This window comes from Squalius cephalus, assembly GCF_949319135.1.
Source record: "Squalius cephalus genome assembly, chromosome: 11".
NCBI classification, from domain to species: Eukaryota; Metazoa; Chordata; class Actinopteri; order Cypriniformes; family Leuciscidae; genus Squalius; species Squalius cephalus.
Window position 1 is genome coordinate 4,325,635 of NC_137132.1, and position 27,017 is coordinate 4,352,651.

Genomic DNA, 27,017 nt, shown 5'->3' on the forward strand with positions numbered 1-27,017 from the left:
AGCAAACGTATAAATGAAATAAACTTTAGATCTGTGACGTTAGTTTTGTGGAAGTTGTTTTTGAGTTGTAACTTTCTGACTTGTCATTTAGCTGTCAGTGTAAGGCAGTTATTTGTCTCTAGTAAAACAACAAAAACGTCCTGTGGCCTGTTGCACAAAGCCGGTTTCAGTTGCTAACAGGTAAAGTTCGAGATTAGTTTGAGCAAACTGGCTTTTTAGGGCTCAGGAAAGTGGATTGGTTTTAGTTGTGTTCATCATCATGGTAACTTACGCTACACGGCTAAGCTGCTCCGGAGCAGGTTTTTTTCTGAGTTAGAATAAACTTACACGTATCCCTCAACTAACGAATGCTAAAAAATGTCCAAAGTGAAACTTATTGAATTTAGTAAAAGAGATTAACGCATTGAGTTATTGCTTGTATGTGAGTTGAATCAATCACTTTATTATTTTTGTGTTGTGGGCTTATTTACATGAAGTGTTTGAAAACTGAGGAATATTTGGTCGATGAGAGGCTTCATTGGCCGTTTCATTGTTAGTTGCTCGAGATGATTATGTGGGTTACAGTGTTGGGAAGGATACTTTCAAAATGTATTCCGTTACAGAATACAGAATACATGCCCAAAAATGTCATTTGTAACGTATTCCGTTACGTTACTCAATCTGAGTAACGTATTCTGAATACTTGGATTACTTCCACATTGCATTTTATAAGCGTCGGACATCAAATCCTGCTTAATAAACAGGCCTATTCTTGTGGGGTGGGGGTGCGGTGATGCAGTGGTGACGCGTATGCCAATAAAGCACCTAAAAGCTGTCACAAACAACCGGCAAAAGTAATAATTATGAATATGTCAAATATAGAAAGGAGATATTTTGATTGTTTATTAATAAACAAGTGTTTTCTTTGTCAGTGTCGGCTACAAAGATGAAATTGACGATGCTGACTCGCGATCTTCGCAGTAGCCTAGTGAACGCACCAGAGAGAAATGCACATTTCATACGGATTACATATGCAGAGAGCAGTTCTTTCATGTTGAATTGTTCTGTTTAAAAGTAGACATGTCTGTGAGGCAAGTAGGGCCTACTACCTTATACGCTGAGTGCCCGTTTCACACATACTCCGTGTGCAGTGCGTATGCGCTGTGTTGCGGTGCGTATGTGGTACAGGAGAGCAGCATGCGCTATAGTACTTTCACATATGATGCGTTTGCAGTGCGTAACTGATCCACTGATACCACAAACACATACACATACACAATATTTGTATTTCAAATCCAGAAGGTTTCAGCAACTTTTATTTAAAAAAAGTTTTGTCACCGGTGCAATTTTCTTTGTAACCTACACATAGGCCTATACACTCTTTAATAGACGTATTCAAGCTTAAACAATTTAAACAACGTATTAATCAATGTATTACTTCTATATAGATTAAGTTGTTCAAGCAAGTGATAACATATTTAATATGTAGGCTATTAAAATCGCAAACAATTTAAATTTAAACTTAAAATTGACAAAAACAGCTGACTCTCATGCCTTTTCTTTTGCATTTAAATTTTAATACAATAGGCTAAATCTTGCATGCCACAAATAATTTGTTTTTCAACCTCCACGAATCAGACGAGTGTTGTTCATTATTTTGCCTTGTTAAAGTAAACTGTAGGCCTAGTTTTCATTGTTTTACCCCAGTCTTAAAGTAAAAAGATTACTGTGAAAAAAAAGCAGTAGGCCTATTTAATTAAATACATTTATGATTGTATTACTACATTTTATTTAATTAAATGCATTTATGATGAAATTACTACATTTTCAGTTCAATCTGTGTTCATTTTGACCACGAACCATGCGCTGTCACTTTAATTCAGCGTTTGTGGCACAGCAGAAATAGACTTGGTGCGGAAACGATCGCTGCACTGCTGTATACGCACCGCAACTGGGACGGATAAACGGACCGCAGTGTGAAAGCTCTAACCTGTTAACATGGGTACGGAAAAAAAATACGCACCGCATACGCACTGCAAACAGAGTATGCGTGAAACGGGCGTTCATTTATGAGACCAGCTCCAGTTCACGCGCTGTATTGCGCACTGGCGCCTCCGTGTCCTGATTATTGTCTGCTATATTTACTTAAATCCAGGCAATTGGTTGATGAAACATTGATTGAAATTAAGATACAATTAATACAAAACGAAATTCACTTTAAAGAAAGGCTTTGTGCTTTCTGTTTGAGGTCTCTGTGAAAGTTTTAAAGCCGTCTTTTAGTGCCGCTTTCAGAGCACTCACGTCCGTAACGGAGAACTGTCACGACCGTAACATTGTTTTTTTTCCTCATTAATGCGAATACGAAAAATAAAATAAAATTAATATTTCATGTTCTGTGGAGAGCCAACCCTTCTTCATCCGGTGAGTAGTATTACTTTTGGTTTGCGCAGTGTAATTCACAGATTGGCACCTTAAAGTTAAAGATTTTTTGTGTCACGCATGTTTTATTTCCCTCATATTAAATATAAAACGCATGTAGACCGATATTTTTCTAATGTCTGGACTCCTTTATTAAGGGAGTATGGATATATAGCCTACAGACGTTTCACTATAATGCATTTTCTGAGAATTTATATTTCAAGTTTTGACTGCACGTATTTGAAAAAACAAACAAAAACGTAGGCCTATTTTAAGATGCTTCTTCAGGTTGAAGGTAGAGTTGGACGCTGATAGGAGGTTGGTTGCTGGCAAGCAGTGGTTGCACTGCACAGTTATATTTCGTGCTCCCTTCTCTTTCTTTAATGTGAAATGCTGTTTGAATTTCCAAGATAGAAATGCATTCTTGCCCTGCTCTGTTGTTCCGGCTCCATCTCTACCTCTAGCTCCCGCTGCTCCTCTTCCGACTCCATTGTGACTGGTCACGCAAACCGTGCATTTTTTTGTTTTCATATTGGGGCTTCTGGGAAATGCATGGAGTTGCCTTAATTTATTTAGAGAGTGAATAAACTCGTGAAACAGAGAAGTATCGTCATGTAATCCATTGATTTCAACAATGTAACAATGTAATTCTAAATACCAACTATTTAAATGGCAACTGTAACGGTATACAGTTACTCATAATTTGTATTCTGAATACGTAACGCCGGTACATGTATTCCGTTACTCCCCAACACTGGTGGGTTATGTATATTCAGTATGATTTTGTAATTCATAGCTTTTCAAGTTTTTGAGGCAGACCTGACCTGTTGAGAAGAGATTGTATCCATCCTCCTGGGATGGTGCTGCTCTTCTCTCTAGTAATATGGCACATAGTCTTAGAGCTCAAACATGATAATCTGGGGCTCAGGTCAGGTAGCAGACAGACTGGCTAAACCGACCGTTGTCTGTCTCACGTCACTGAGGTCTGATAAATCCCATTATAAAGAGACTCTTTCACCTAGATATCATCATATTGTCATGGTGTGGTGTAGGTTGAAGAAGACAAAGAGGCCAATGGCTCCAATACATACATTTTACTAAATCACTCAGGTAGGCACATACAGGCAGAAGGTTTAAACTAGGGATGGCGAAAACTAAAAATTTTCTTGACCGACCACCGAGCCTCATTAGCCGGTTGAAACCGGTTAACCGATTAATTTAAAATATAGGGCTGTGCGCATGAGCAATAGTCACATCGCCGGAACATGCGATGTGAAGGGTAGTAGTAGCACCCATGGTGTATTAAGAGAATGATATTTCGTACTAAAAAGAAAGTCAAAATCAGCTATTTGGGACTATTTCGTCTACAAAAAGGAGGATGTTGACTGGAGTGTTATAAAGTTGTGGATGGTTGTCTTTTTTAAAAAGTCTTTTGTCTTTTATTTTTCGTGTTCGCATTTATGAGGAAAAAACAATTTTACGTGACAGTTCTCCATTACGGACGCGACCGCTCAAAGCGGCACTAAAAGACTGCTTTAAAACTTTCACAGAGACCTCAAACAGAAAGCACAAAGCCTTTCTTTAAAACGAATTTCGTTTTGTATTAATTGTATCTTAATTTTAATCAGCGTTTCATTATCCAATTTTCTCGATTTAATAAAAAAAAGTAAACATAGCAGATAGATATCACGACACGGAGGCGCCAGCGCCTGAACTGGAGCTAACATTAAGCTATCATCCATAAACCGAAACTCAACGTATAAGGTAGCTTACTCGTCTCACACACCTAAAAAAAAATAGAAATATATCTATTATCTACAGAAATCTCTACTTTTAAACAGAACCATTCAAAACAAAATAAAACGATTTAATCCGTGAAATGTGTATTTCTCTCCGGCGCGTTCACTAACTGCGAAGATCGCGAGTCAGATTTCATCTTTGCAGCCGACACAGAAAACACTTGTTTATTAATAGATAATTAAAATGTCTCATCGCAATATTTTACATATTCATAATCATTACTTTTGCTGGTTCTTTGTGACAGCTTTTAGGTGCCGTTTACATGAACGCGTCACTGCACCAGCACCGAAAACAGAGAGAGAGAGAGAGAGAGAGAGAGAGAGAGAGAGAGAGAGAGAGAGAGAGAGAGAGAATAAGATTTTTTTGTACTTATTTTGAGGAATGAACAAACAAACATCTGTTAAGAGCGCCGCCACGTTGGACTGCGTAGAACGTTCACCGAATTCTGACAGAAATATGTTCTAATTTTGGAATAAAAATATTAAGTGACCTTTTTGTCACTTGTAATGAAGCTTGCTTATTAGTGAAATTATTAATATCATGGAATGGTAATTATTGACTTTAGCCTGGATTGATCATGACTCGCAATATATATCGTTGGGAAAAAACTATCGAAATGTAGGCTAATTTTTTCCCAATATCTAATATTTTCCCAATATTGTACAATATCGTGCCTGCAATTTCGCAACTCTGTCGCATCTCTCTGCCGCTCTGCCTCCCGCTTTGGCTACCTTTCTCACCCGAAGAGGCTTGCGGGTGTCGCGTTTTAAGGTGATCATAGTTGATGTGTTACTACTGTATTTAAGCACTGTATCACACAAGTTGCAACTTACATCTGTGTCATTCTTTTTGGTGAAATGGTCCCACACACTTCTTTACACGCTTCATCCTGTCGTCTGCCCTGGCTCTAACCTCGAGTGTTTTAGCCTGTAGCCTTTACTTTTCGCAAACCCTGTGAGCGCGCGAACCCAAACGCTGTGACCTCGCGCCAAATGTTTTTATTGGTTTATTAAATACAAACAGGTGAGTTATGAAAAATTGAGTGTGAGGGATTTGTTCACTTCACACAAAAACATCTTGGAATGAGATGGCTAACTGTAGTAGAGTAAAGTCCACTGTCTATAATAGCCTAATTTAGAGAACTTTTTTTTTTCTTTTTTTTTAACCGACTACCGACAACTTTGACCGGTCAACGTTGATACGGTCAACCATCGGTCAAATGGTCATCGGTTAACATCCCTAGTTTAAACACACCAAACACGACGTAACTATGACTAGAACGGACCAAGACTGACTGAACAGAAGGAACTAAATACACACACTAATGAAACAGAAACAGATGATGATAATTAATAGGACACAGGTGATTTAACTGAACTGATAACGACAGGCAGGAAGCTTAACTAGACAGACATGAGACTAGTGACAACAGAGGAACACCACAGAACAAGCGTGACATTATTCCCCCCCCACCGGAAGGTGCGACCTCGCGCCGAAGAGGGACCAAGGCGGAGCAGACGGAGCAGGTGGCCAGGGCGGAGCCGACGGAGGGAGGAGCCATGGAGGAGGCAGGGCGGAGCTGACGGAGGAGGCAGGGCTGACGACTCCAGGGGGCCGACTGACGGAGGCGAGGCAGGTGGTTGAGGAGACCAGGGTGGAGCCGTAGAGCCGACGAGACGGGGCAATGCTGAGGGACTGGGAGGACATGGCGACATCGACAGCTCCGGAGACCGAGGCTCAGGCAGGGAACCAGAAGACCACGGCAGAGCCTGAGTGTCACAGAACACCGCCTTAAGATATCCACCACCTCTTTGATATGTTGTTGGATGTATTTGGAATACACCACAATGTCATCAATATACACGAAGCAACATTTACCAAGAAAATCCTTCAATATTCTGTTCATCAGTCTTTGGAAGGTAGCTCCCGCACTCTTCAGCCCGAAGGGAAGACGAATGAACTCATATTGATTATTTTTGGTAATGAAAGCAGTCTTCTGGACGCTTCAGTCATCCATCATAACTTGCCAGTATCCACTCCTAAGATCTAAGGTGCTGAATACGGAGGCTCCGTACATCGACTCCAAGATGTCCTTTATTTGAGGCATGGGGAATCCGTCTAATGGGGTTTGAGTGTTCAACGATCGATAATCTACACAGAAACAAACATTTCCATCTTTTTTGGTACTAGGACTATAGGAGCTGCCCATGGTGAAGTAGACGGCCGTATTATGCCCTTGTTCAACATCGATTCAATCTCCTCATTAATGAACTTTTGTTTGTTAATTGGTACAGTGTATGGTCTTTTCCGTACCGGGATGGAATCACTAGTCATAATCTGATGTTTGATGACGGAGGTTTGTCCTAGGTCATCGGTACAGACAGTGGGCCAGTTCAATAAGAGACCTTCCATTTGCCTCTTCTCAGTGCGTGAAATATCGGCTTGACTCACCAAATCCTTGATGATGGTTATGGTATTTTCTGACACTTGTATAGTTGATAATGTGCAGTGTAAATGTTAAAGATGGCAGGTTGGAGATAGCAAGTAAAAGATTGTGGTGACTCCTGTCCAGGAAATGAATAAGACGAACTGTTGAAGTCAAGTTTTAAGCCACCTGACACAATGAAATCAAGGCCAAGAATGAGTAGAAATGATAGGTCTTGATTCCTCATAATAAACAGCCACACCGGGTGTGTATTATCTTGCAATATACATTCCCAACTGACTTCCCCTATTACTCATTGTACTTGGCCATTGGCAAGAGCAAACGACAGTCCTCTGCTGGATTTCCAGGTCTCATCATCATCTTTCCATCTCCTCCACAAGGATTCTTGAATCAGGGAATATGAGCTACCAGTGTCTATGACAGCATCACAAGGATGTTTCCTTAATACTACAGGAAAGGTTAACAGCTTGATGTTACTTTCTGAAAGTATGGCAATGTTATGACTTCCACCTTTGCCTTTACCTGATCTGTCTGAATCTCCTTTTCTGGTGGCTTTTCCCTTACTGACTGGCAAGAGTTATTAAAGAGACGTTTGACCAAGATATACCTCTCTTGTGCCTGATTCTCTCACCGTAATCACTATCCATACTTGTCCGCCTACAGAACAGAAAATTCAAAAAAGTTAACAGAGGTGCTACCCTGCAACAACAATTAATCTACATAATTCATGTGTTAGTGTTGATGTACAGTGGGGGAAATAAGTATTGAACACGTCATCATTTTTCTCAGTAAATATATTTCCAAAGGTGCTATTGACATGAAATTTTCACCAGATGTTGGTAACAACCCAAGTAAGCCATACATACAAAGAAACAAACAAAAATAAGTTCAGAAATTAAGTTATGTGTAATAATGTGAAATGACACAGGGAAAAAGTATAGAACACATGAAGAAAGGGAGGCGCAAAAAGGCATGGAAAGCCAAGACAACTGCTGAAAACTTACAGTAATTAACCCTCTGGGGTCTAAGGTGTTTTTGGGGTCCTTGAGATGTTCTGACATGCCCTGACATTTGTGCATTTTTCAGTTGCTTATAAACATATTAATGGCAAAGGTGTAATTACACATTTAGCACAAACAGGGCTACCATAATATGTGAGCAACATGAATGTACATGTTTGCATTTTTGAGAGAATAATGTTTATGCATGGTTATTGAAAAAACTAAAAACTAAAGTTTCTGAAATAAGGCCACAAAACACATACTAAATATGTGTCAATAAGACTTTTGACTAATGGATGTTGTCGCCTTGAGTTTTTTCTTCAAAATGATGTGAAAATCATCCTCCCTAATCATTCACATAACACAATACATTGATTTAAATTTTGCAAAACACTTTCTGTTTGGAAAGGCAATATGCGAAGTGGGCGTCAACACTCCAACACCATCAATATTTAGTGGTTCGCACCTGAGGAGACAATGGGGCCCGCATACTTAATGAGCCATTCATTCAGGTGTTTGACTGAGCCACAAGAAAGAATGCAAGAGCAACAGTTGGAAGCATCTCATTTTTTTTTTTTTTTTTCACAAATTGTGCTTGCAAAATCGGCCTATAATATCCAAGGAAAACATGTCTAGTAATTGTGCAGTTAATTCTCATACTGTATTTTCAGTTTTGGAATATTTATCCTCTCCCCAAATTTGTCACTAATAAAACACAATAAAAATTATTTAAAGAAAAGACTTATATTTACCTTTTAATAGTTGTTTACATCTACCTTGTAAATATTTTTTTTTTTATTAAAAAGGTTACAATTACAACAACAATTCAAGTGTAATCTTTCTTTGTAAAAACTAAAGTATATGTAACCCGTACACGTGCTAAATGTGTGTCAACTTACAAACGGACCAGTGGGCTCAAAAGATTAGGTTCGTCCGGGGAGAGAGATGATACAGCAGCAGTGAATACTCAAAACAAAAGGATGAGGTAAGAAAAGTGTGAATTTACTGAATATGTTCTTTTCTTTTCACCTTGTTGTTAGATTGTAATGATTAATCAATTTGTTGAACATGGACCCATATAACCTCACACAGGCGTAAGGAAAACAATAGAAAATGAAACAAACAAAACAAAACAAAATTTCATTCACTCTTGAATGTAAATACTCAGAAAGTCCAAAAGTTGGATGTTTCTCAATGAACAGATCAGTTCGTAAACTCAGTCCAAAAGTTCGTGAGGCACTTAATTCAGTCGTCCTATTCTGCCCTGGATAGAACAGAATAATTTGATGTGTGGTTCTAATCCTACCGTTCAAAGATGAGCAAGTTTTCTCTTTCACAGGGAAATCAAAGGATTCGTTAAATGGGCGGCTCGCCAGTCCAACCCCACCGTTACGCACACAGGAAGAGCTGAGACAATCCACAATTCAGGAATGAATCACACTTCGTTCGATTCACATGCAGAATGGATCACACTCATCAGCTGGACATCACAGCACTCACGTGGAAACAAAAGAACAGAAGAACAAAAAACCTGGCCTTGAAGACACAAGGCCAAAAAAAAAACAATTAGCATTTGACACTATAGGGACATCCCGCGTGACGTCACGCCATTTGGAGCAGCCATTTTGACGGAATAGAAAATGCTAAACCGCCGGTGATACCCATAGACAGTATAAACAGAGACGGGCTCTGGTATAAACTACATTGATACTGCAGCTCGTCGCGATATTCTATCATGCCCGAGCGATGCTGTGCAGTTGGATGCGATCAGATACGTGATCATACAAAAGGAATAGGCCTATCTTTATACCGTATCCCGAAAGAAACAAAACGGAGAAACAAGTGGTTGGCGGCAATATACAGGCAAAACGCTGATGGTGGTGCTTGGCTTCCAACTGTTTGTGATATAAGGTACAAGAAGAAAAATGTAAACAAATAATAAAAGTGCATGTAAAATATACAATAAAGTTGAGATGAAATTATACAAGGTTACTTGACTTTTTACGTCTATTCAGTTTTTGTAACATGTCCATGACAACCGATAGCCTGCTTTTGTATGCTTTTAATGAAGCTCTGGTGTAACTTAGCGTGATGGGAAGTGAATAAGGTAACGTCAGCTGTAAATGTCACCGAACTCAATGTCAGGAAGTTTTTCTACACATTAAATGCCTGTAAAAAGAACTTGCGGTGCTTCATATGGATCTATGATTCCTATCTTCCTCTTGTATACTTGATATATATTTTTGTGATGCTAATAAGTGCGATGACATGACGTGAAGAGTTAGCTGAAGCTAATAATAGTGGTGGGGGAAAACTCGATTCTGTTCAGTATCGAGATATTTTGCGCACGCAATTATATCAATACTGTAGCGCAAAGTATTGCAATATTTAGGCTAATTATAAAACAATTATACTAATAATTATATTATTAGTATAATAATATACTCCCTAATATATTACCCACCCCTAATAATAGATCTATTGCCATTAGACAGTCCATAGACAGTATAGCCAATGTGAGTAGCTGACGGATGTATACCGTCAAAATGGCTGACACGCGGCTAGGGGTCACGTGACTGGGAGATCCCTATATACAAATCAATTCAGATTATACACAACTTCTCATAAAACACAGCAAATAATGTCCATTTATAGGACTCTGTACAATAAATTGTCTTTATGCAATAAATTGTCTGTGCAATAAATACATTTTGTTTGCATACTTGCTTGTAAGCATCTTATTTAACACACACACATTGCATTTCATGGCATTAATTTCACATAAATGGCCTAATTACATCTTTCATTTTACATTTAAGGCTGTATTTGCCATTAATACTGCAACAAATAAACAATTTGATGTAACACACTTAATATGATCCTTAATGAACCTTATTGAACAATACTGAAATTATTGAAACTATATTAACTCACCAAGGAACTCGTTTACATGTACATCGGAAGAACCAGGGAAGTTCCAGATGATACACGTTCTCAAAATGTCATTCTCGAGCATAAACTGCTTCTCTCTGAATCCTTCGTTAGGGATATACACACACACACTATATTAGCTTTAAACTAGCGCTAATATTGCGTCATTGACATGCGGTCAACACATAACGTGAACAATCATATCACTTCAACTCATTTTACTGCTACTTATTTCTACATCGTCATCATATAAATGATTTAGAGGCATTTATACAACTCTTACATCAATTCTCGACTCAATCGGAGCTTCAAATCTCCCGGAGCAGCAACAAGCATCTGCTCGCGTCAGAGGTTCACGGAGAAAAGAAAGTTCTAGAAGGCGCTGCTCTCTAAAAGTGCCGCGATAGCGGAATTTTCCATGACGTCATTCAAAATGCGATCTCATTGGAGGCTTATGTAAAGGGAGATAACGCTATTGGACATATTTATAACATTCAATATTTTATATTTCTCCATTTCTATATAATTAATTAATTTGTTTGCAGTCTTATATTTGATCTGAAAGTATGATCTTTCATACTTTAACTCTGTTGTTTAATTTGAAATGCATTTTGTCTCTGTCCACTGGTAACCTGGGTTACATATACATTTTATCATACATATTTCAAAGTTAAGGATTCATTACTTGAATATAGCCTAGGCTACATTGGAATAAACACTATAACATATTATTTGATTACTTTATTTTTGACAAAACATACTATATTAAACATATGAGCAAAAATTGGCAAACAAAAGCTTATTTGATGTGGCAGATATTTTACAGTACAAATGTATAATCTATCCAAAACTAATCAACGAAATGTTGTCTTTCATATGTCTGTAACATAGGTCTTTCGTTTTTATTATAAGAAATATAAATGTTAATTTGCAGTTTAATACGTTGCTTATACAAATACATTTTATTTCAACATATTTCAGTCGATTTTTACTCAGTATAGCAATACAGTTTGCTAAAAGTGAAACATTCATTCACACACAGAAACGCGATTCAAATTTAAATCGTCTTTTTGCCAGTTGTGGTAAACAGCGCGCATCTCTGCCGTTCATTCATTCACACACAGAAACGTGATTCACTTGAGAATGACAAAAAAAAACTTACTACAGTATTCCATAGCTCAGGATCCATTGTCCTCGAAATACCAACACTTCTGAGGTACATTTTCCATTATTATTATTTCGATAGTATTATTCCTCACAGTGCCGCGAGACGGTGTAAACAAGTACAATGATCTGAATAAGCTTGATGTGTTTTCTCGAGCTGATATGGGGGCGTTCACAGGTTTGCGTGGATTGCCTCAGTCATTTGCGTTTGAATAGCGCGCGCTCTCCGTGGAAGAGCTGGTTCAGTCCCAAATGATGGCCTACAAAAAGGTCTCATTGCCAAGGTGTCACACAAGACACATCTCATGATGGGTAAAAGCAAAGAGCTGTCTCAAGACCTTCGCAACCTAATTGTTGCAAAACATAATGATGGCATTGGTTATAGGCGCCATTCTAAGCTTTTGAATGGTCCAGTGAGCACTTTTGGGGCCATAATACGGAAATGGAAAGACAATAATTTCACCATAAATTTGCCTCGACCAGTGCTCCTCGCAAGATTTCTGATAGAGGAGTGAAAAGAATAATCAGAAGAGTTGTCTCAAAGAAAACAGTAAGTAATTTAAAATAGGAATCACAGGGAATCTTTTGACGTTGTAATCACCTCCCCGCACTCGCGTTCTCCTTTGTCATCACTACCTTTTACAATACATTTATATTTTTTCCCCTTCTTCACGGTAATATTTCGGAAACGATCTGAAGAGAAAACACAAAAGTAATAACTTTTATTCTGCGTTCACCAGGCTGCCATTCAAAATCAATTTGTTGATATCAAGAACTGATTTCTTACTAGTAGAAATGTAACTTTTGATATCAATAATTACATTGTTACTATAGTAAAAATGCGAATTACTGATATCAATAATTCAATTGTCACTAGAAAAAAATTTCATTTTTGATATCTGATAATGTATGTCTGATATCAATATTATTTCAGATATCTAAAATGGCTTTCTTACTAGTAACAATCACATTCATGACATTAGAAAACTAGATGTACCGCATGGCGGTACAAAATATGACCGCCGCTCAAGCCTGCACTGGCTTTCCACAAAAATAAATGACGTGGAGCAATTTGGCTGTATTGCGTGTTTATGTATATACCTAAAAAAAGTAGTAGTATGTGCATGTCTGTCTGTGTGTGTGTGTATGTGTGTGTGTTTGTGTATGTGTGTGTCTGTGTGTCTGTGCGTGTATGTATGCGTGCGTACATGTGTGTGCGCGTGTGTGTTTGTGTGTGTGTGTCTGTGCATGTGGATTTGTATGTGTGTGTATGGGTGTGTGTCTGTGCGTGTGGATGTCAGTGTGTGTGCATGCTTGCGTTTGTTTGTATTCCTGCATGTCTATGTGTGACAGTATCATCCTAAACCAGCAACCCTTCGCTCAACACCACCATCTACAGGCCGATGAGTGTACAGTCACTAAATGTGCATATAAATGAATTTATTTTATACCCCCCCATGGATGAAATTCTACGAAACTTAGCATACCCCCAGAGGATGTCAAGTTAATCATACACATGAAATATGGTGCAGTTCTGAACATCTCAACTGAAGATAGGGGCGATTAAAGCAGAATAATATTGCATTTTCATTTTTTATGGGAAGGGGCGCAAATCACAAATGAGTGATTATGGGCTAGGTTGATGTGGGCCCTTAAGACCAACATACCATAAAAATTTCTTCATCCTCGGTGCCACGGTTCAGGTAGTTATTTAGGAAAAACTGCATTTTTTGGGTTTGGGGGGGCCCAGCGCGGGGGGGGGGGGGGGGAGTGGCCCCCGGGGACCAAACGAATTTTTTCCGTAAAAGTCTAGTGGGGCTACATGCCCACCAAATTTCATGTTCCCCGGTGTTTCGGTGTCCCTGGTATCGTTGACGAAAAATTCAGTAGATGACGAAAAAAAAAAAAAAAAACTTTGACAAAAACTTTGACAATCCCTATATTGTCTACGCTAGCGGCGGTCATAATAAATGGTTGATATCAAGAATTAGCATTTTAACTAGTGAAAATTTAATTGTGGATAGAATTAGCATTGTTACTAGTGGAAATGTAATTTCTCATCTAAAAAATTGCCATTGTTATATAGTAGAAATCTAATTCCTGATATCAATAACTATCATTTTAACTAGTAGACCTAACAATTGAATTGTTGATATCCAGAATTAGTATCCTGGAAATGAATAAAAGTTAAAACGGCTTGTCATAGAAAAGATAATGAGGCACTATTTGCTTTTGACAAGCTGTCTCGCGCCTCTTGCTGGTGTAGACAGAGCTGGGCATAAATACATGGAAATGTATTTAAAATACAAATACAAAATACTGTGTGAAAAAATGTAAAATACAAATACAGTATTTTGTATTTTGAAAATACACAAAATACATGTGAAATTGGCCATCCAGTGCAGGTACAGGTCACAGTGAATGAAGAAACTACATAGGCCTACTGACTTTTCATTCCTAACCACATCTCTTTCTTTCATTCTTTCATTCTTTCTTTCTTTCTTTCTTTCTTTCAATTACCAATAATCTTTTTGTAACCGGCAGAGTAGTCACTGTCCGGGTGAAGTTTGTCCCTCTGCAGCTACGGTAGCCCCCTGACGTCACGGTGCCCAGCTAGCCGCTGAGTGGCAAACAATCATAGACAGTATATAAACTGGACACAGCGACCCCATTGGATTCAACGGAGACAAGTGAAGTCAATTAGAAGCTCTCACTTCCTGGGGGTCGAGCGTACTGCACAGACTCAAACTGAGCTTGACGACGTAGATGTGACGTGAGCAACCCGTCTGACTTCTAGTAGCTGTGCCAAGAGAAATCTGAATCATTCCCTTCCGAATCTTGCAGAGACGGAGAGTGTGAGTAGGAGCTGTCCATGAGCTAGGAGCAGGAGAAACTTTTGCTAAGTATTCTGATTAATTATTTTGTCATTTTGCCTCCACGTCCCCCCGATTGCCCGCGAGCTTCTCCTCCTGTCCATACGGTAATCTCTCTACTGTGCGACAGAGAGTCGCGTGGTTATGACGCAATCGTTAGCCTATTTTTACAAAAACTGCTTCTACGGGGCCATAACGTAAGATACAAGGTAATGGAGCCTTTTATACATTGTCGTGTTTCTTTAGAAATAAATAATGGACAAATGTCAAGAAGCCTTTATGACTAAGATTATTAAATATCAACCACTCCTAAACATCATCTCAGAGTTAGGTTATCAGAGCCAACTACTTGCGTTCATATTTGGCAGCTTAGGACACACACACAGGCTGGTTGTAAGAGGGCTTCAACAACTAGGGATGCCGAAAAAGAGGAGATGGTCCTCACTGCAGAACACGAAATCCGGGGGGAGGAGTCGGATCCAGATCCAACTCCTCCCACCTTATACCTAAACCTACCCATCTCCACCCCCTGATCCCTAAACCCATCCCTAAACCTACCCATCTCCACCCCCTGATCCCTAAACCCACCCCTAAACCTACCCATCTCCACCCCCTGATCCCTAAACCCACCCCTAAACCTACCCATCTCCACCCCTTATATAAGATCCAACTCCGCCCCCTGGATCTTGTGTACTGCATTGAGGTGCTACTGAAAAAGAGGGCTAAACGGCTAGCAAAGTACTGTGCTCTGTCTGCTATTATACACAAATCCGGCGAAGCACGGAAGTAAAGCAGCGCCGCCATGACTGCGTGCCTTGCTGCTAAGGAAGTAGCGTGTTGGTCCAGTAGGCGGCTGTAGCAGATGTAGCTGTACGCATGTTATTTTTATCTATTCATCTTTAATTTTGTACAGTAGCCCTGCTGTATGGCTACAACACTTCCCTCGGCCGGCCATGCAGTCACACACTATTGCAGTTTTCTCTCTGTGTTGTTACTGACACATTATGGTAAGAGTTCACTGCCTGTGAAAACCTCACGACACCTTTTAATGTGATGAGCTGCGAATTTATGCAGTATCTGGCCAATCCATCCGGAGCTCATGTAATTCTGGCCTTCAATCAGTGCCTAGTAGTTTAGGTTCTGAAGCTCATCGCATGCCAGATGATTAATAAAATAATCTTGAATACCTGTAAGCTGCCAACTCTCATGCATTCACACGCACCTTTTCACACGCTCTCACGCCACACATCCATTTTCTCACGCACAGAAAAATCGCGAAGCAAAGAGGACACGGAGACCGACAGACTAGACAGAGCAGGTTATGATATAAAAAAAGCTCAGCTCTCAGATTATGTCAATTTTATTACGAAATTCAAACAATAAATACCATTTTGGTGTTTGTAAATGTGACGTGACGGATCCCTAGCGGCACGTGAACCGATCATCTCAACTTAATAGTAAATAAACACGAATGAACAATGTTAAAAGAAACTTACCGAAATGTATATTCATCATACATAATATCGACCAATCAATCAAACAAAGAGGTCAATAAAACAGCTGGAGAACAATCATGTCACATAACATTTACCTCAGGAAAGCCATTTGATGACCATAATAGGCTATAGCACGTTAGTTGGCTAGAAAAAAAAAGAGCTATATAGAGTATTTAGCTAAATATGTGTACTATATTACATATTTATTATATTTTTACTCATATCATTAAATAAAGTTGTTATTATAATAAAAAAAACGCATTATATTTAATTTGAGTTATTTTTAACCTTAAATAATACTGATAAGGCTCTCTGTATGTTTAACTTACAGCATTAGGTGAGATTTTTTTTTCTTGATAAAAATTAACGCCTATCTTACCTAATATTTATTTATTTATGTAATTTGTGGGGGGGTTGGGGGGGAGATAACCCCCCCAATATTTAAATCTATGCATTACAAACCCCCCAATATTTATACCATGATCACATGAAAAATATGCAGAACCCAAACTTCAACCCCCCCAATGTTCAAACCAAATCTACGCCCTTGTGTGTGTGAGAGAGAGAGTGTGTGTGTGTGATTAGTCTCTTTTCTGATTCACACTCCGGAGCAGAAGGTGGCGGTAATGCACCGATAAGCTGGATGCCAACCGCCGTAAAATAGCAACAAGAGAGGTTTTGTTTTGCCCTGGTGAACATCTCTGAGCGTTTCTGCCTGTGTTTTTGTCTTCCCGTGGATTACTCTTGGACTGTTTATTCTCCTCGTGATTCTTTGCTGCCTGCCCTGGACTGTTCTCTATTGTGGACTGATTTATGTAAGTTTGCTGCCTGACCTTATGCCTGTTTTCAGATTACGAGTTGCTTTGTCTCTACTGTTGTGTTTGCTGGTGATTGACCCTGATTGTACGACCAAGATCACAATAAAGCTGCAAATGGATCCTCACTTTGATGAAGCCTGTTACAATTAAGTGAAGTATTGAGTTTATATTATGGAAGTGCCATAAAACCGGAATAAGGTCATGTGTGCGTTTTTCTGTCAACAGTTTGATGTATTTTTGGACTTTTATTAACGCGCGTTTAATAAAGAATCTCCACATATCATTTTGCTGGATTGAGTCTGTGGAAATGTCGTTTAAATGGGTTTAGCTTTCATTTTGATGTTTATGTATGTTTATAGCCATATGTGTGACCTGTGTATTAGATGAATTGCAGTTACTGTTAGGGAGGATCTTTTCTCATGCATCCTTCAGCTGAAAGACAGTGAATCTGAAGACGTGTGTGTGTGTGTGTGTGTGTGTGTGTTGATTGTCTGTCCTCTGTCAATAAACTGCAGATGTGGTTCATTTGTGTTGCTGGGTGAAATCTGCTATATATTTACAAGACATTTTTTGACAACATTCACTGGTGTGTAATTTTGATTTGTATAATTAAAGTTCAAAGACAAACTATTAGCAAATATTCTTAGCAAATAATCTAGGAATATAAATGCACTTATATCATAATCTTGTACAGTTGTCGTTCACATTTTGACTATTAACAAGAGGATTACAAAACTTACCTTTCGTACATCAAAAATATAATATTTGATAAGCAGATCTCACTTGTTTTCTGTTATTAAATCAGGGTTCCCTTGAAAATTCACATTTATCCTCCAGAACTCATTCTAACAACTTAATGTTTTAATATGTTTCAGACCAGATGGAGGTGAAAGAGCAAAGACAAGAACTGAAGTTAAAGGTGATGATGCTGTAGTTTGTTTCAGCCTGTTGACACCAATAAAATGAGCTTAATGTGCCAATTTACAGAAGATCTCAGACATCACCATAATGAATGAGCTGAAAACAGGGAACTTTTGGAGACAAAGAGGTTTTTCAGCAGCAGTTTAACATGATGGCCCTGTACTTTTTAAATGCAGATTGGATAAAAACACAGTGATCACAGTTCACACCTGCAGTAAAGCCCCTCCCACAACAATTCACCAATAAATACTGGGAATATTCCCATCATCCTACAAGAGAAGGACAAACTCCAGGAGTAGCAGCTGAAATCTGTGTGACTGTTAAAGATGGAGTTTATTAAAGAGGAGATTGAAGACATGAGTGATCCAGAACCATCCAGAATAAAACATGAAGACACTGAGGAACAAATAGGTTGGTGTCCATTCTTGATTCTTCATTGTTGACTGCTTTGGTAGATGTGAATTAATAAGCAGTATATGGATGATAAATGATGGAGAAATGCATCTGAATGATTATAACCTTGTATATAGCAGTTGTCAAACATTTTATTATATTAACAAGTGAATGACAGAACAAAAGTGAAAGATCTGATCTCTGTTGCTTTCTGCTATTAAATCAGGGTTCACTTGAACTGATTCGAACTGTATTTCTGTGTATTTTAGACCAGGTGAGAGTGAAAGAGCAAAAACAAGAACTGAATGAAGTGGAGGAGGAACATCGTAACTTTACAATTCAGAGAACAAAAGCCAAAAAGACGCACACCTGCACTCAGTGTGGAAAGAGTTTCACACAGAAAGGAAACCTTAACGTACACATGAGAATTCACACTGGAGAGAAACCGTATACATGCACTCAGTGTGGAAAGAGTTTTTCTCAAGCATCAAATTTCAGTGTTCATCTGCACATTCACTCTGGAGAAAAACCATTTAACTGTGATCAGTGTGGTAAAGATTTTATTTCATCATCAAATCTAAAAATACACCTGAAAGTGCATTCAGATGAGAGGCCTTATGTGTGTTCTCTCTGTGGAAAGAGTTTTTCAAGGCCGGACAGTTTTAAACAGCACCAGAAAACACATAATGAAGTGAGAGAGTATATGTGCTTTGACTGTGGGAAGAGCTTTACTAGAGCTGAGATTCTGAAACAGCACCAAAGAATTCATACTGGAGAAAAACCTTACAAGTGCTCATATTGTGACAAGAGTTTCACTCGGTCTGGACACCTGAAATCACACGAGCGAGTTCATACTGGAGAGAAGCCGTACAACTGTACTCAGTGTGGGAAGAGTTTCACCCGATCAAATAGTCTAGTGAATCATATTAGAAAGCATTGTTTTGTGTCACAGTGAGCAAATGTTTTGTTAGATTCGCATAAAGTAAATGTGTATTTAGTTTACTAATAAACTAGTGTTACTGTGAAATGCCACAAGATTTGTGTTTTATATGTTTGTGAACAAGAAAGAAAATTATTAGGGCCAGGGGGGCGGTTCTCACAGCCGTCACCATGATAACCCGGGACGGAACCACAATCGCCGTCCCCGCGCAACAGGGCCACACCTATGAGGCGCCGGACTGGACAAAAGCGAAACGAACTGCACACCGGGCGGCACGTCACCATGCTTACAAATGGCAAAGAGATGCATTTTTACAGGGATGCAAACAGTGTGCGCTTTTCGGCGACTCCCGCTTTTTTCACGTCAGTTTGGGTGACAAATTCATCTGAAGCCTATTTCATAGCTTAATGTGAGGGACAGAAGTCTATTTACATCATTAAAGTTTCTGGATATTTGCCGCGGGGTGAGGGCTTCGATAACCTCTCTCTAGGAGGGGGGGTGGTGTGTGTCTGTCTCAGTTTGATCGGCGGGGCGGGGCGGGGCGGGCTCAGTATATTTTCCTGCTTTTTTGTCCTTAGCCAATCACATGCCTGCCTATTGTTTTCGTTAGGATTATTTTAATTATTATTGTTTTTTCTACTTCTCGGGCACTTTTGGGGCCCTTAACGTGCTCAAACTCTTGAAACTTTGCACACAGGTCAGAACCCGTGGCCATCAGGGCCGGGCTAAAGCTGGTACCCGTGCGTGGCAGGGGGGCTCGACAGCGCCCTCTTAAATGGGGACCGAAAACTTGGTCCATAGATCAAACACGCTTGCATGAATTAATATGAAAGTTTTACCTACAGTTACGTAGGTATACGTATATTGGTCTCATCGAGCCGGACAACTTTCTAATTTACAGTCATTAGTTCCGACCAACAGGAAGTCAGATATTTTGGTTTGAATGTGGATTTATTTGCAAAATCAGCCTCTGCATTTTTACCCACTCCTCTTAAGTGGTTTATTTTATTCCCACCAAACTTTTTCAACATGATGAAAATACATTAAAGATGCTAAATTGTGAACGGATAATAAATATCTCAAATGGTTTTGCTATGGCGAGGGATTAAAGTAATGTCAAAAAAGGAAACGCTAAAAGCCTCATATCTTCTAAAAATGTAATTATACACCATTTACTTCTATATAAAATTATACAAATATCAGAACTAAAACCATTTTATACTTTTTCAATTTAAGAATTATGTTTAAGTTTAAAAATAGCCAGAATGTTTTTTAGTCCAAAAAATAAATGAATCATGTCATTTATAGTGCTATACTGCCCTCTTGTGTTCAAAATCAGATAGGCCTATAGTATTTATTTATTTTTTATTTTTTATTTTTTTTACAACTTTGAGTTTTTTCCTTATCACAAAAAACAATAAAGACGTTTGACAAAGAAGAAAAATGACATTCTCAAAATGTACAATATAAATCTTATTGTATTATAAACTAAGAGTCACACCTCCTGCAAATCATCTGAAAAGACATTTTCTATACTGTTCACATGACAAGGGAGAACAAACTAGATTGAAAAAACTCAAAACAATAAAAATAAACTAAAACAAAAAAATAAATAACATAAAACAAACCAAATAAGAGGGACTCAGCTCATCTGAAGTGTTATTAAACTTTTATGCAGTTTTTTAGCCTGGGCATTCTCAACCTTTATAAGACAGTTTTGAAACAGCATAAGTTCATTTTTAAGTGCAGACCATGTGGGGGAGGACTTAGCAAATCGACATTTATGTATATAATATTTTGTTGCTATAATTAGATTATTGATGCCTATAGTATTTATATATAAATATATTAGGGATGCGACTGAGGGAATATTTTCCCACCGGTTAATCGACGTGTGACAGCGCTGAGGGCTTTTAAATCGCTAACTTAAAAGCGAAAGTAAAATACGGACGTCCGCACAGACATTGATAATGGTGCGGAGTAGAGCGAGCGTTTTCAATGTATTCCTATGGAAGTAGGAATGAACTAAAACATTTTATGTATATTTTTATGTGTCCACTGTTCAATCGCGCCCGCGCCCCACACACACATTCCAGCATTGCAATCTTGACATCGCAGCCTGTTTCAGTTGCTAACTGGTAAAGTTCGAGATTATTTTGAGCAAACTGGCTTTTAGGGCTCAGGCTTTTAGTTGTGTTCATCATCATGGTAACTTACGCTACACGGCTAAGCTGCTCCGGAGCAGGTTTTATTCTGGGTTAGAATAAACTTACACTTATCCCTCAACTAACGAGTGCTAAAAAAATGTCCGAAGTGAAACTTATTGAATTTAGTAAAAGAGATTAACGCATTGAGTTATTGCTTGTATGTGAGTTGAATCAATCACTTTATTATTTTTGTTTTGTGGGCTTATTTACATGAAGTTTTTGAAAACTGAGGAATATTTGGTTGATGAGAGGCTTCATTGGCCGTTTTTTTGTTAGTTGCTCGAGATGATTGTGAGTTATGTAAATTCAGTATGATTTTGTAATTCATAGCCTACCATGCTTTAATTTCTGAAATTGTGGTATGAGAATGTTTGTTTTTTTCCCTTCTGGTTTTACTGAAGTAGACTAAGTGTTTTAGAGAAAAAAAAAAAAAAAAAACACCTGAAAGAGTCATACAAGACTTAAAGGGTTAGTTCACCCAAAAATGAAAATTCTGTCAGTAATTACTCACCCTCATGTTGTTCCAACCCCGTAAGACTTTCGTTCATCTTCGGAACACAAATTAAGATATTTTTGATGAAATCTGAGCCCTATCTCACTCCTCCACAGGCTTATGGACACTATAACTTGCTGGCCCAGAAAATGTATTAAAGACATTGTTAATATAGTCCAAGTGACTCCAGTGGCTCAATCTTAAGTTTATAAAGCGACGAGAATACTTTTTGTGCGCAAAAACAAACAAAAATAATGACTTTATTCCACTTTTCATTTCCTTCTCTCTGGGCCTCGAGTCTTTTCACGTAGTGTAATAGCGTTGCACGTCACCACGTAGGCTCACTATTGGGCGACGCTGATCATGTGTGATGCTAGTAACAATGCTAATTCTTGATATCCACAATTAAATTTTCACCAGTTAAAATGCTCATTCTTGATATCAACAATTTAATTTCAACTAGTAAAAACTATAATTCTTGATATCTTGTAATTGTATTTTCACTAGTGAAATGTCACCATAGGCTGCCATTTAAAATCCATTGTTGATATCAAGAATTTATTTCTTACTTGTTGAAATTCCAGTTTCACATATCAGAAATACATTTCTTACTAGTAAAAACCTTTATTTTTGATATCAAGAATTAAATTGTCACTAGTTGAAATGTCTATTCTTGATATCAACAATTGAATTGCTACTAGTAACAATGTTAATTTTGATATCAATAATTCAATTTTCACAAGTGACAATGTTAATTTCTAATATCATGAATGTGATTGTTACTAGTAAGGAAGCCATTTTAGATATCTGAAATAATATTGATATCAGAAATACATTTTCAGATATCAAAAATGAAAAATTTTACTAGAAGTAATTCAATTGTTGATATCAAGAATAGACATTTCAACTAGTGACAATTGAATTATTGATATCAGTAATTCGCATTTTTACTAGTAACAATGTAATTATTGATATTAAAAGTTATATTTCTACTAGTAAGAAATCAATTGTTGATATCAACAATTTATTTTGAATGGCAGCCTATGGTGACATTTCACTAGTGAAAATACAATTACATCAACAAGTAAATTGTTGATATCAAAACTGTAATTCTTGATATTTAAAAATGTAATTCTTGATATCAAAAATTATTATTATTGTGTGTGTGTGTGTGACTTAGTCTGTAAACCTATTTTCTGATTCACACTCCGGAGCAGAAGGTGGCGGTAATGCACCGATAAGCTGGATGTCGACCGCCGTAACATAGCAACAAGTCGAAGAAAAAGAAGAAGTTCCTCATGAGAGGTTTTGTTTTGCCCTGGTGAACATCTCTGAGCGTTTCTGTCTGTGTTTTTGTCTTCCCGTGGATTACTCTTGGACTGTTTATTCTCTTCGTGATTCTTTGCTGCCTGCCCTGGACTGTTCTCTATTGTGGACTGATTTATGTAAGTTTGCTGCCTGACCTTATGCCTGTTTTCACATTACGAGTTGCTTTGTCTCTACTGTTGTGTTTGCTGGTGATAAAGCTGCAAATGGATCCTCACTTTGCTGAAGCCTCGTTACAATTAAGTGAAGTATTTAGTTTATATTATGGAAGTGCCATAAACCGGGATAAGGTTATGTGTGTGTTTTTCTGCCAACAGTTTGATGTATTTTTGGACTTTTATTAACTCGCGTTTAATAAAGAATCTCCACATATCATTTTGGTGGATTGAGTCTGTGGAAATGTTGTTTAAATGGGTTTAACTTTCATTTTGATGTTAATGTATGTTTATAGCCATATGTGTGACCTGTGTATTAGATGAATTGCAGTTACTGTTAGGGAGGACGGTGCTTTTCTCATGCATCCTTCAGCTGAAAGACAGTGAATCTGAAGACGTGTGTGTGTGTGTGTGTGTGTGTGTGTGTGTTGATTGTCTGTCCTCTGTCAATAAACTGCAGATGTGGTTCATTTGTTTTGCTGGGTGAAATCTGCTATATATTTACAAGACATTTTTTAACAACATTCACTGGTGTGTAATTTTGATTTGTACAGTATAATGAAAGTTCAAAGACAAAACATTTAGCCTATTATTTGAATAACCAGATTCTCTTGTTTAATTCTATAGTTACCTTTTACACAACATAATTTTCAACATTATAAATAATGATGGCTGATTTTATTTTATTTTTTAATTAGTTCAAATGCTTAATAGGCTATATTATTAGATTCCAATCATAAGAGCTGTGAAATATTAACAAATAATCTAGGAATATAAATGCACTTATATCATAATCTTGTACAGCAGTTGTCGTTCACATTTTGACTATTAACAAGAGGATTACAAAATTAACCTTTGGTACATCAAAAATATTATATTTGATAAGCAGATCTCACTTGTTTTCTGTTATTAAATCAGGGTTCACTTGAAAATTCACATTTATCCTCCTTGAACTCATTCTAACAATTTAATGTTTTAATATGTTTCAGACCAGATGGAGGTGAAAGAGCAAAGACAAGAACTGAAGTTAAAGGTGATGATGCTGTAGTTTGTTTCAGCCTGTTGACACCAATAAAATGAGCTTAATGTGCCAATTTACAGAAGATCTCAGACATCACCATAATGGATGAGCTGAAAACAGGGAACTTTTGGAGACAAAGAGGCTTTTCAGCAGCAGTTTAACATGATGTCCCTGTACTTTTTAAATGCAGATTGGATAAAAACACAGTGATCACAGTTCACACCTGCAGTGAAGCCCCTCCCACAACAATTCACCAATAAATACTGGGAATATTCCCATCATCCTACAAGAGAAGGACAAACTCCAGGAGTAGCAGGGTGAATGACGGATAAGGATTTAAAATGTGAAGAAAAATGAAATTGGCAAAAAATTAAAATTGTAGGACTTTATATACTTATTAGAGTGTTGTGTATGTAATGCAATGATATTTACACTTTTCAAGAATGTAATTAATAATTTTTTTTGGTGAATCAGATCTTTTTCCCCATGAAAATGTCATTCCTGGGTAACGTAATGAATTTTAAAATTAACTACATTTCTACCATTGTTGGCATATACAAATGTACTGATCTCCATATTTGGAGCTCAACAAACAATTAGTGCTCGCAAAACTACATTTTAATCACAATTAATATAATCAATTTGGGATTTCATATAGACACGGGCTCATATTTGGCTGCTGATAACTCAAAATTCAGAACCAAATAAAAAAAAAACCTGGAAAATGTTTAAAAATGTTTTCCAATAAAGTAAATAAAACTTGTTTTATCATTAACTCAACAAAAAACTGAGTTGTGTAATCTAACACACAAATATGGGTTAAAATAATTGCCCGTGTCATTGTTAGCCAGAATGACATACTGTTAGCCGGAAGGACATTCTGCAATATTTTTCAGGATTACCATAAAAACCATCGTCAGTATCATTTTTCTTTCCAACACTCAAACTTGAAACAAAGTAAGAGACACTGACAAATTTTTAATGATTTAAAAATCTGTAAAATTATAGTAAATCTGTAAAATCATAATGCTAAATAAACAATGGCCAAGGCTATAGTCCAACACATTATACAGCTAAAACATTTAGGGCCCTATTTTAAACGCGTAGTAACTTTGTGGGCGGATCTTGCGGATCCCGACGCAAATCTAAAATGTGTTGGTCTGAAGTTGCTTCATTACTCATAGGTGTGGTTTGGGCGTAACGTGAAATAAACCAATCAGAGCGTCATCTCACATTCCCTTTAAGAGCAGGCGCGCTTGTTCCATGGCGAATTGCTATTATAACGGCGGATTTGCCAGATGCACGCCAGGAGCGGTTCACAGCCGAGGAGACCGACGCTATGCCTATTTTTTCACATCTATGAACACAACAATGATTTCTCTCGTGTGGAATATTTTTGCTTGCAATAATGTATGGTTTGCAAAAATGTGAACTGCTAGCGTCTGTGTGTAGATGAGAGAATCAAAGTGTGTGTGCGTTGTGCTCACGCTACATTATGGTCAAGCATGCGCCCTTAAAGTCCCCATGAACCGGAAGTTGCAAACGACTTTTCTCCAGTGTTATGACGTATTTCCCAGTGAAAAGGAATATTGAACAGAGGGCAGGGTTTTACTCTAGCGCTCCTCCTCTCCATCTCTGCTCATAGCAGACTAACGGTTTGAGGGGAGTGGTTAAGCGTTGCCCAAACCAATTCCTCAAACCTACGTCATCAGAGAAGGTCCTCCAATGCAGAGGGGAGGGGCATTTTCAGATTTTGATTAAAGATTACCATGGTAAAAAAATTTTTTTTAAATATTTTCTTGCACGGATTAATTGTTCACCACAAGACTAGTAATATGCGTTAACAAAGTAAATAGGGTCAATTTTGATTTCATGGGGACTTTAAAATAGCATCTGAATAACGCGCCACTGACTTTAGACGAGGTTTCTCCTGGTCTGTGGCGGAAGTGTTTTCTGAAACTGCAAAATAGCACCAGGGAACGTTTGCACCGGAACACGCCTCTCTTCACTGAACCGCCCCCGGGAGCGCAAGTTCATTCCCTAATTTACCGATGTGCGTCTGTGGAGGGAAAAGTCCGCTGTGCGCGTGTGAGAAATAGGAATGATGCATGCGTCGCTGTATAAAGTCAATTGCGCTGGGTGTAAGATACGGCCCTTAGGCTTATTGCAAATGAGTCAAGTCAAGTCATCTTCATTTATACAGCGCTTTAACAATGTAGATTGTTCCAAAGCAGCTTTACAGTGATAATAGGAAATTAAAGTAACAGAGATTGTTTTGGCTTTACAGCAGCTCTAGAATAAAGTTATTGTCCAGCTAAAGTTAGTTTTGATTGATTCACTTCCGTCGCAACGATCATTAGTTATTAACTTAAGGGCCGCTAACACGACACCATTCTAACAGAAAACCGTTAAGTTCTTTCTGCGCAAACTTTAAAAACGCAAACCTGTGAGAACGCTGATGGCGTGCACATGCTACGCGTTTAGATTATAGGAATGTTTATAGGAGTGTGAACCTATTTCAATTAATATTTCAAGTTTGCTTGTTACTGATACATTATCACTCCACTGAGTCATCACTATAATACCTTGCTCTCTTTCGTCCAAGATACTCAGCCCTAGCTTCTGCATCTGCGTT

At 38.0% G+C, this 27,017-nt stretch overlaps 2 long non-coding RNA genes across 2 annotated transcripts; both read left to right on the top strand.

Annotated features, from left to right (window-relative positions):
- Nucleotides 1–16,770: 16,770 nt before the first annotated feature.
- On the top strand, nt 16,771–19,273 carry LOC307167520. The gene is made up of 4 exons (XR_013822815.1): nt 16,771–16,923; nt 17,802–17,845; nt 18,024–18,258; nt 18,510–19,273. It is a non-coding gene; the product is annotated as an uncharacterized lncRNA (long non-coding RNA).
- Nucleotides 19,274–23,145: 3,872 nt separating this feature from the next.
- On the top strand, nt 23,146–24,699 carry LOC307167193. The gene is made up of 3 exons (XR_013822746.1): nt 23,146–23,325; nt 24,351–24,394; nt 24,573–24,699. It is a non-coding gene; the product is annotated as an uncharacterized lncRNA (long non-coding RNA).
- Nucleotides 24,700–27,017: the final 2,318 nt, after the last annotated feature.